Source organism: Buteo buteo, chromosome 7, assembly GCF_964188355.1.
Source record: "Buteo buteo chromosome 7, bButBut1.hap1.1, whole genome shotgun sequence".
In the NCBI taxonomy this organism is placed as follows: Eukaryota; Metazoa; Chordata; class Aves; order Accipitriformes; family Accipitridae; genus Buteo; species Buteo buteo.
In genome coordinates this window covers 32,370,117-32,379,224 of record NC_134177.1, presented here as the reverse complement: position 1 = coordinate 32,379,224, position 9,108 = coordinate 32,370,117, and the positions used below count along the sequence as shown (strand labels likewise).

Here is a 9,108-nt window from a genome sequence, read left to right as displayed (position 1 = left end):
AGCTTCATCAACAGAGGAAAGTTTCAATCTCAGGTTGGCTGCAACATTTCCCTTTCACAATTTCAAAACATTTCCTTTAGATCATGGCTTTTTTAGTACTATGGGATTAGCTCACATTCCTAAACAATCATTTGAGAGCAAAGTAATCTGCTGCTGTTTCCTTTCAAAAATGGGCTGATGACTGAAACTTCTTTTTTTTTTTCCACATTCTAAATGAATGTAAAAAGGTTTGGGGTTGAAACAAAATGTGCTTTATTTTTTTTTTAAATACAAGAGACGAAAAAGCTTTCACAGTCAAACAGGTTGGAAACAGGATCCTTTCTTTCCTGTTCTCCTTTATTTTATAAGGACAAATCAAGGGGTTCCCAAGCTGGGGAGACACTTGGCGTCTATTTGTGACAGGTTCAAAATCATCCTGTTCACATCACCAGCACCTTCCTCCCTTTAGCGACCGCTTCTCTCAATCTGGATGCTCCAAGTGCACAGTGATGGCACGATACAGTCCTCTGAGTGTGGCGTGACTCCATGGAGAGAGGATCAGAGCTAAGGTTTGCAGGCATGGTGGACCCAAGCCTTGGCATGCTGCTGTCCCCAGTGCAGTTGGGAAGAACTAGAGATTTAAGACACAGCAGGGTTTCTTTTCCTGCTTTCGTTTTCCTTTTCTAACTACATGACTGAGGTTTTGGCCAGCATCTGAAGTTCTCGGTACCCCAAGAAGAAGCTGCCCTGGGTCTTCCCTGAAAACCACGCCAGTTGCGGTTGAGTGCGGTCATGCTCTGACATCCCTCTGAGAACAGCCTGATGGAGAAAATGTTTTTGCTCCCAGACCGCCTCGTGCCTCGTGGACCACTGCCTCTGCTGTGGCAGGGCTGGCGAAGGGAGTGACTCAGCCACCGCATCCTTGGACCAAGTCCAGCCAACACAGTCCTCTACCTCATGGGTTTCAGCACTACCAGGCCAGCTTAGGTTTAATGTCAGCGGAGAAACCTGACTATTTACAGCTGCTCTGAGAAAAGTAACCATCATTGACTGACATACAAACAAGACAGCAGAGCATCAAGAAATAAACACATCTGGTGAAGAGCTGTCAGTTCTGATGATACTCGCAGCGTGCCTTCACACTTCACTGGTGCTTGCTTCAGAGCCATCCCATCAGGTGACCAACTGACTTCTCAGCCAGGTATGCCTCTGCCATGGCTGCTTAACTTCACCCTAGAAAGTGAGACAAACATTTATTTTTTTACAGGGAAATCAGTAAATTGCTCTGACAGCCATGATGGAGCACTCCTACGTAAAAAGAACTCCTTTGACCAAGACAGATACCATGTTCCTGATGGGGCTGAATTTTTGCTCCTTAGAAATTAATTGTTTTGAATCAGGAACATTGTGTTCCTAGTGTATCTGACAGCTGTAGCTGAACATTAGGTAAAGGACCTGCCATTAGGTTTGAATCCCAGAGCAAAAGGCATGGCTGAGATCCCACTAATAGGAGCCATACTGGTTGGCTGCATAGAGACCCCACTCTGGCTCTCTTTGACACCCCAACACAGAGCTGGGAGCTTGAGGAACCATAAGGGGAGGTATGCTCCAAGGTAAAAAGGATGTGGTCAATGGCGGTCCGCTGAAGACCACCCAAAGTCAATCATTTCAAGAGTGAGCTGACAGCTCAGGGAGCAAGCTACCCGTTTTTCCCTTGGAAGTGGCATTTTAAATAGTTTCCCTGCACTCTGAGCTAAAGGAGAGGTACAGGAGATGCTGTTCTTTAGAGAAGAAACTCCCTTGAGCTCCTCACCTGAAGGACCACGCAGCAACGCTGTATGGGTGGGATGGCAGAGGCCAACACCTGCACTAGGGGGGCTTGGTCAGCATTTAGAATTGCACAGTCCTTCTGCAGTTCCCTTCTTTCTTCAGATCTCCTTGTGGAGCTGGTGTTAAGGAGAATTAGCTTCATCTGGCAGGGTTGATCGATGGTAAGAATGGTGGAGATCTGCATGGACACCAATGTGCTTTTTGGGGCCAGCTGTTGAGCCCTCTGCAAACAGCCTTTGGGACGATGTCAGTGGGGGCTGTCAAGCCACCCCTTCCTGAGTGCTGTCCTTCTTTTGGTGAGGAACCACTGAAGCCCTCATCCTATTCGGCCCAGACACCTTCCTCCATGATGCCGAAGAGACACCAGAAACCCCACACCCTCGTGCTCCCCTCAGCACCACAAAAGGAAAAGCTCTGACTCACACTGAATAGCATGTTATCCTTGCAAGTTCATTAATTTCAGCGAGGGATCATTTCCTCAATGCCTGTTCCTGTTGTTTGACCCTGGCTTTGCTTTTCTTTCTTTTGCAAGGAGAGCTGTTGAACCAGGTCACACCAACGAGAAATGCAAAGCCAGTTCTGCGAACCGCTTCCTGAAATGCATCCATCTGTGTTATCTGTGCACCAGAACGCTTCTGAAAGAGCCTCTTGACTGGAAACATTCAACTGGGAAGAGAAACGGGTCATCCCATCCCACTCGTGCCTCCTCCCTGTTCCTTTGGGGAACCACCATAGGAAACAAAAACATGTCCCTTGCAGAGAGGATGACCAGTGGCGGGATGGAGCTGTTCTGGCACAAGGTCTTCATCACACAATGGCTTGTCTCACCATGCCACAACAGCTTTCCTCATGTGACTTTTTATTCCTAATTTAATACAGGACGCAATGAGACTGCAAAGACAAAAATAGTGGTTTAAATTTAGGTAGAATAGACTGAGAGGCACCGTCGACACTTCCCCTTCCAACGACAGCACTCCATGGCCAGGAGGAAGCAAACAAAACAGGAGGAGAAGAAGCCAGGCCAGCTGTAGGATGCAGTTGCTGAGAAGATTGCCAAGGAAAGAAGATATTCCGATGTCTGTCCCATGGAGACTCTCTGGACAATGACTGACTCATTGCTTATAGGCGGTATCTCTGGGCTTGAGCTGTCTCCCCTGCTAGAGCAAGCGAGGCAGGGGTTGTAACATAGCTGGAATAGGTGGAGCCCAGTAACAGTTCCCCTCTTGCATGACTCAGGCTGTAAGGCTACCTCCTCCCATCCCCAGAGGCCCTTGCATTTGGGGTCTTCCAGGGACCCAAGCTGCCCTCTTTGATGGCTCTGGATGCCAACAGAAGGCCAAAGGCACCTGGAGACCCATCGTCTTTTCCAGTCCCACCAGGAGATTTGCTCTCAGATGAACAGTGCCGACTCAAACTCAGTCTCGGCACAAACAAAGCAGTAGCGGTGGGAGGGGAAGATGCCATGAGGAATCAAGACTAAGCCAGTCCCCCTCTACTTCCACAAACAGCAGCACACATCTTGCTCCGTCCATCCAAGCAGCTGGAAGCGGGTTCCTAACTCACTGCCTATCAAAGGCTCTGCAATTTTTCAGGATGGCAACAGAGCCAGATGGTCAGCACTAATCCTGACTCACCCCTGGGCTGCTGCAAAACCCCACACCTTTCAGATGAACGCACACCTGGCCCTCTGTGCCTGCCTCCATTCCTGCAATGCTCTGAGTGCCAGTGTGAGATCCTGATCCTGCCCAGCAGAAAAGCAATGGCCTTCAGGGCCTGTGGAGACCCCAAGCAGAGGCAGGGGCAGATACCACACCGCCAAGAGCTATCAGACGTGAAAGGACTGTCACCAAAAGCCTAAACCAGTCTGGGAGGCACGGTCTTTGGTTAGGATTCAATGCCCTGCCTTGAATGCTGCTGCCCCTCCAAGAGGTGGGGGAAAACCCGAGGACAGGCACATCAACCAGTCTAGTTATTGACTTGTCCTGTCAGCCGGGAAAACTCTCAGAGGAGACACCAAGGGTGCAATACAAAGTAAAACCCAGAGAGGCTTTAACAGTTCATTATGGCTGGAAGAAAGAGGAGGAAGGTTACAGCCTGGTGTGAACACAACCCATTGAATAAGCATCTGTGATGGGTACAGGCAGCAGGTTCCCTGCACTGCAGATGGTGCCATCCAGATGGACAAAGCAGCTGGGTTTTCCTGCCATCATGGGGCAGTGGTGTGTCCTGGTCTGCTGCGTAATAGTCCAGAGAAGGATGTTTGGGAAAATAAGTATTATATCCCTGATACAAGAAATTGGGCATCCTCCTCACAGGTCATCAACACAAGAGGTGTTGAAAGGGCAGGGGTTGAGGCTGTCTTCCCCTTCTTGCAGAGGACTTTGCTCCGAGGGCAACAAGCCCACAGCCTTTCCCTGCCTCCTCCAGCCTGTACCCCTGAAGCCAGCCCTTATCGTATCAGCACAGGCTTGGTTCAGCCAGGACATTTCACAAGAGAGCCCGGCAGCACCAAAACAGGAGAAACCGTTCCGTAAACAGCCTGCTGTTTGCATCCACAGCTGGAAGCTGGCCCGGGACTCCTCGTTCTGCAGTGCAGCCCTCCATCGCCAGAAATAGGAGGCTAAGCCACTCGCTGAGCGACAGCCAACATCTGTCCCGGAGGGACCAGCCATGGGAACCTCATCTTCAGTACCCAAATCCCTTGTGGAGGGCAGTGGGTTGCACCCCTCATTGTGCCTGTGATGAGGAGGGCATCTCCTGGGCACCAGCTATGAGAGCTGGGGGCTCCATTTTCTCCCACCTGCACCCTCCAGGTGCTTGTGGCCACCTCCCTGAGTGCTCCTGGGCATGGCAGGGCTCTCCTCTAGGGAAAAGATGGCCTTGATGGGCACGCGGTGCTGGGCTGGGGTCGTGCTGGAGTGTGGGCTGTTCCAAACACCTTTGGGACAGTCTGAAGATGCTTAATAGGGTGCAGCTACAGCTTCCCAGGGTTGCTGCAGACAGATTAAGGAGTGCATAGGATGCTGCGTGTTGGTTGCCAGCTTCATCTTGCAAGCGCTGCTGGGTATCACATATGGACAGCGCAGACATAACACCTGGAGCCTTATGTGCAGTTTCATTTACCGTACTTGGTATTTGTACACGATAAGGTCCTTTTACAAGTAATTTCTCATTCACTGCACAACAATGTACCCTGGCAAATCCAGTCCCTCTCCTGCTCCTGCCATACTGGCCAGGAGCACAAGGTATCTCTGATGGGTTCCCCATGCCAACATTTCCCTCTGCAGCACGGAGTCCCTTTCCACTTACTAGACAACACTACTATTCACAGAAGCAGCATCTTCTTATGACATGGAGTAAACCTGACATACACCAGGTGAGAAGAGGGAAAGAGCTGTAGCTCATTACAGTAGAGCCCTCCCCACCACACAGTGCCAAGTCTCAGATGTTTCTTACGCTCTTTCGCAACCCCCAACCCAGGAAGCCTCACCTGTGTTGCTGGCATCTTCTCGGCTCAGCAAAGTGCCAGGATAGGGTCTTACTTCAAGCCTTCCCAAAGTAATTCCCTTTTTCCTCCATCCCAGGCAATGCTGGGACATCTCCCACCTTCTCCTGCAGCCTGAGGAGTCCAGGAAGAAAGGTAAACAGGACAGTCATCGGGCTCAAACAGAGGGTGTGTGCCCTTCATCAAAAAATATTTTGGAAAGACTGACTGGAATGGTGGTATGGTTTCCTCTGTTTGTCTGACTGGGGAATTTCCCCTTAATCGCTGACAGGGTTTGGACCAGGACCAGATGAAGAGGTGGCTGTACGCTGCCAGGTTGGTTAACACAGCTGGAGGTATGCATCTGGGTGTTGGGTTTTATTTTCTCCCATTTACATGTGTAAAATAAACACTTGTGAGAAGGGTGCTCCTCGGTACGGATCCAGCACTCAAGACAAAAATCAGCTATTACAGCAGAGAGATACCCAAACCAAGCGTGCACCCAGGTAAAAGCTGGTCTGAAGAGGCATCATTTGCCCCTAAATTTAACTCCCCAATTAAATGGGAATGTGCTGGGCTCCAGTGCAATGGAAAATAGCAGAAATGAGACCCCAAAAAAGGCAGAACTTAAGGAAACCAATGTGAGCACCCATAATTTGGAAACAAGAGCCATAAATTCAAAGGGAGGATGGAAATGGAAGACAATGACCCAATACTAGAGCAAGTGAGGACCAAGGATCTACCACCACAGCTTAATGGTGCAGACAGCATAACACAGATACCAGAGAAGGAATCCTTTCTGTCCCCCAGCAGGACATCTGATGGCTTTCCATGATCAGGGTGGGCACCTCCCGTACCTACGTGCCATGGGGCTCCAGTGCTTTCTGGTCCTGCCTACCAGTGTCAGCCAGTGGTAGCCCCATCCAGAAACATGGTCCTGGACCCAGTCTGGCCTGATCCTGCCTGTATCCTACCTGGCTGGTCCAACCCCAGGCAAGCAGAGAATGCGCAGGGGATGCACAAGGGCGTGCGCTCCTGACGTAGAGATGGAGTGATAGGGATGTCACCATGTTTTTGGTTAAGCATTGCGCACGGGGCAATTACGCCCTGCTGTTCGAAACATTCATTTCACGTACAGCTTCAGCTCTGCCTGCCAGAGCAGCAAATCCGCTAATGCCAGGCTGTTATCTATGCCGGCACTCATCGCAGCCTGTGGACAGATCACCTCCTCATCCCTCCTCCACTTACCGAACAGGTCAGGGCCAGGAAGATGCCCAGGGATGCAATAAGAAATGCCTGCATGCCGTTAACAGGGGAAGAGACGCAGCCTCCTCTGCTGCTGCTCCAGGCTCGCCTCTCCCATCGGTGGAAGCCCTGACGGTCACGGTCCACCACAGGAACCTGGCCCAGAAGAAGACATCCCCCAAAGGACTGGGGCTGTGATGCTACTGCCTCTGGGAAGTGAGGGACTAGAAGCAATTCCAGCATTTTTTTTTCTGCTTTGGGAAGGAAAATGAAAACATATAATTGAAACAGACCCACTCCAGCCTCTCTTGCCAAGTCTGGAAAGTCACTGCATAGCCCAGGGAATCTAGTGGTCCCTTTCTTTTCCATGGCGGCTGCAAATGAGTCCAGTGTGAGTAGGATATTTCCCCTGCTTCATTGTTTTCAAGCCATTTCAGAAGCTCAGCGAGTTTCCAAATAGGGGGATGGATTGGCATCACCTTAATGAAAACTAATTAAACATAATTATTTAGCCTGTTGAAAATATTTGTGCTCCACCAAGAACACCCTGCAGTTTGCTATTAAAAGGCAGGAAGAAAGTACTTTTTCCAGAAGCAGGTTTTCATGTCGGTTACTCTGGTGGCTAGAGCTTCTCATTGAGGCTTTTCATGCACTGTCCGCTTACAGAAATCAGGTTGGCAAAGAGTCTGCACAACCAACCTGATCCTTGATTTTTTTGGGGTAGGGAACTCCCTTCCCCACCCAGTGTCATGGGCTTAGGAAATACACAGGGAGGTGGGTAGAGCAAATGGTGCAGCTTCATCCCCACCTTTTGTTTCATCCCTGAAAGCTGCTGGATTTGGGGGTGAAGAGGAGGGGGTTTTTTAGAGTAAGCTGATCCCTCCCAAAACATATTCTCTGCTAGAAAAAATTCCAAAACCATGCAGGCATGCAAACAACAAGCCGCAATGGAGTAATTTTGACTACATTAGTAAGTTTTATCAGATGATATCAGTTCACTTGGAAAGCCGATTCTCAGAAACAAATCGATGAGTGCCGAGCTAAGCTATTAGTTATTAGGAAGATTAAGAAGCCTGGTTTCCAGCGAATCTGTTTTTTGTATATATTACTTTCTTCCTCTGCCATCCCACAGCTCTACCTCCGTTTCCCTGCAACTCCCATCTCAGCAGCAGGGACATGCCAGCATACAACCAGCAACGCTTGGTGGTCCAGACAGCAAATGATGGGGAGATCCTCCTCACCTCTCTATCCTTGGGATGCTTCTGCATCTCTTTCCTCTGCTCAGACGCCCAGTTTTGGGGAGCCGAATTATTCCTGAGCCCTTTGCAACTCAGTCAAGGGGGACTGCTCAACAACTACATCCCATATTCTAGATGGGAAGGGCAAGTGTGGCGTGGTGGGTTTGGTCCTGGCAAGCCTGGCAGCTCAGGCAGAGGAGAGGGGAAACTGCCTGCGCGTGCTCCGGGCCTGCCCAAAAAGGAGGAAGCCATGAGCAGAAAGGCTGGGCTGGGTTCTCGGCACCAGCTGTGCTCTTCCCAGAGGTAATATAACAAGAAAAAGGAATTGCATGTCGTAAAACCGCAACAGGCAGAGCACACCAGAGAGCAACCTGACCTTGGACAGGCTTTGCCCAGCAAGACCCCTGGGAGCAGGGTGAGTGGCAGCGGAGTGATTCTCAGAACTCCGGCTTTTCACAATCCACCTTCCATGGAAAACATACAATTTTTAATTGAAAGTAGCCCAAAGTCGCCACCTCGCCAACACCTGTGCCTGGTTTGGGGCAGGACCTGCTGCAGCCCCACCTTCTCCAGAGGTCTCCAGCTGCACCAGTTCCCTTCTCTCCAAGACCACCCGCACCCCATCCCACTGACCTTGCAGCCACTGCCTTCTCCCGTCCATCTGATCTCACCCCAGGCACAAAACCCCTCTCTGGGCAATAAAAACCATGCAAACGGTAGCTGATTCCCTGCGGTTTCCTCCTTGTCTGTTCCCTGAGGCTTCACAACAGCCATGCATATGCAAAGCCTCATCCTCCTTGACTGTTGCTTGGAGCAAAAAAGTAAAGCATGCCTGCAGAGGGAAGGAGCCGATGCTCCAGCTCGGCTCATCCCCTCTTCTGGTTGCTCTCCCTGATTACTGCTCCAAGGGCTTTCAACCGCCTGACTCACTTAACTGCTGGATGAGATTATGCAAGACTTCACGCTGGCTTACTTCTGACAAAGCCCTCTTAAAACTTAGTGAAAATAACAAAAAATACTCAGGTTTTTAACACTATTACAAAAGACAACTTCCATCTGGCAGGCAAAGGCTTCAGTCCCTTCTCTGTACTGGCCGCCATATCCTTGAAAGGTGAAGGAGCTCCTGAGGGAATAGCCATCACCTCTGCTCGTCACTGGGCTCTAAGCAGCCCTTAAGCAAAACCAGTGTCTTATTCCCAGTGGAGATCTGTCCCAGCTACCTGGTAAATCTGTGGGTCCTGGCCTCCATGGCCAACTGGGCATTTGTTAGTGGCTGGCAAAGCAGAACATCATTTTTCAACCACCCATCAGCTGTTAGGAACAAGCTCTCTT

General features: G+C 50.1%; 1 long non-coding RNA gene across 1 annotated transcript; it reads right to left on the bottom strand.

Moving 5' to 3' along the window:
• Window positions 1–235: 235 nt before the first annotated feature.
• LOC142032898 (uncharacterized) lies at window positions 236–8,295 on the bottom strand. Its single transcript, XR_012651025.1, has 3 exons — window positions 6,542–8,295; window positions 1,793–5,428; window positions 236–1,212 (listed from the first exon to the last, which is right to left on the bottom strand). It is a non-coding gene; the product is annotated as an uncharacterized LOC142032898 (long non-coding RNA).
• Between the last annotated feature and the right edge of the window lie 813 nt (window positions 8,296–9,108).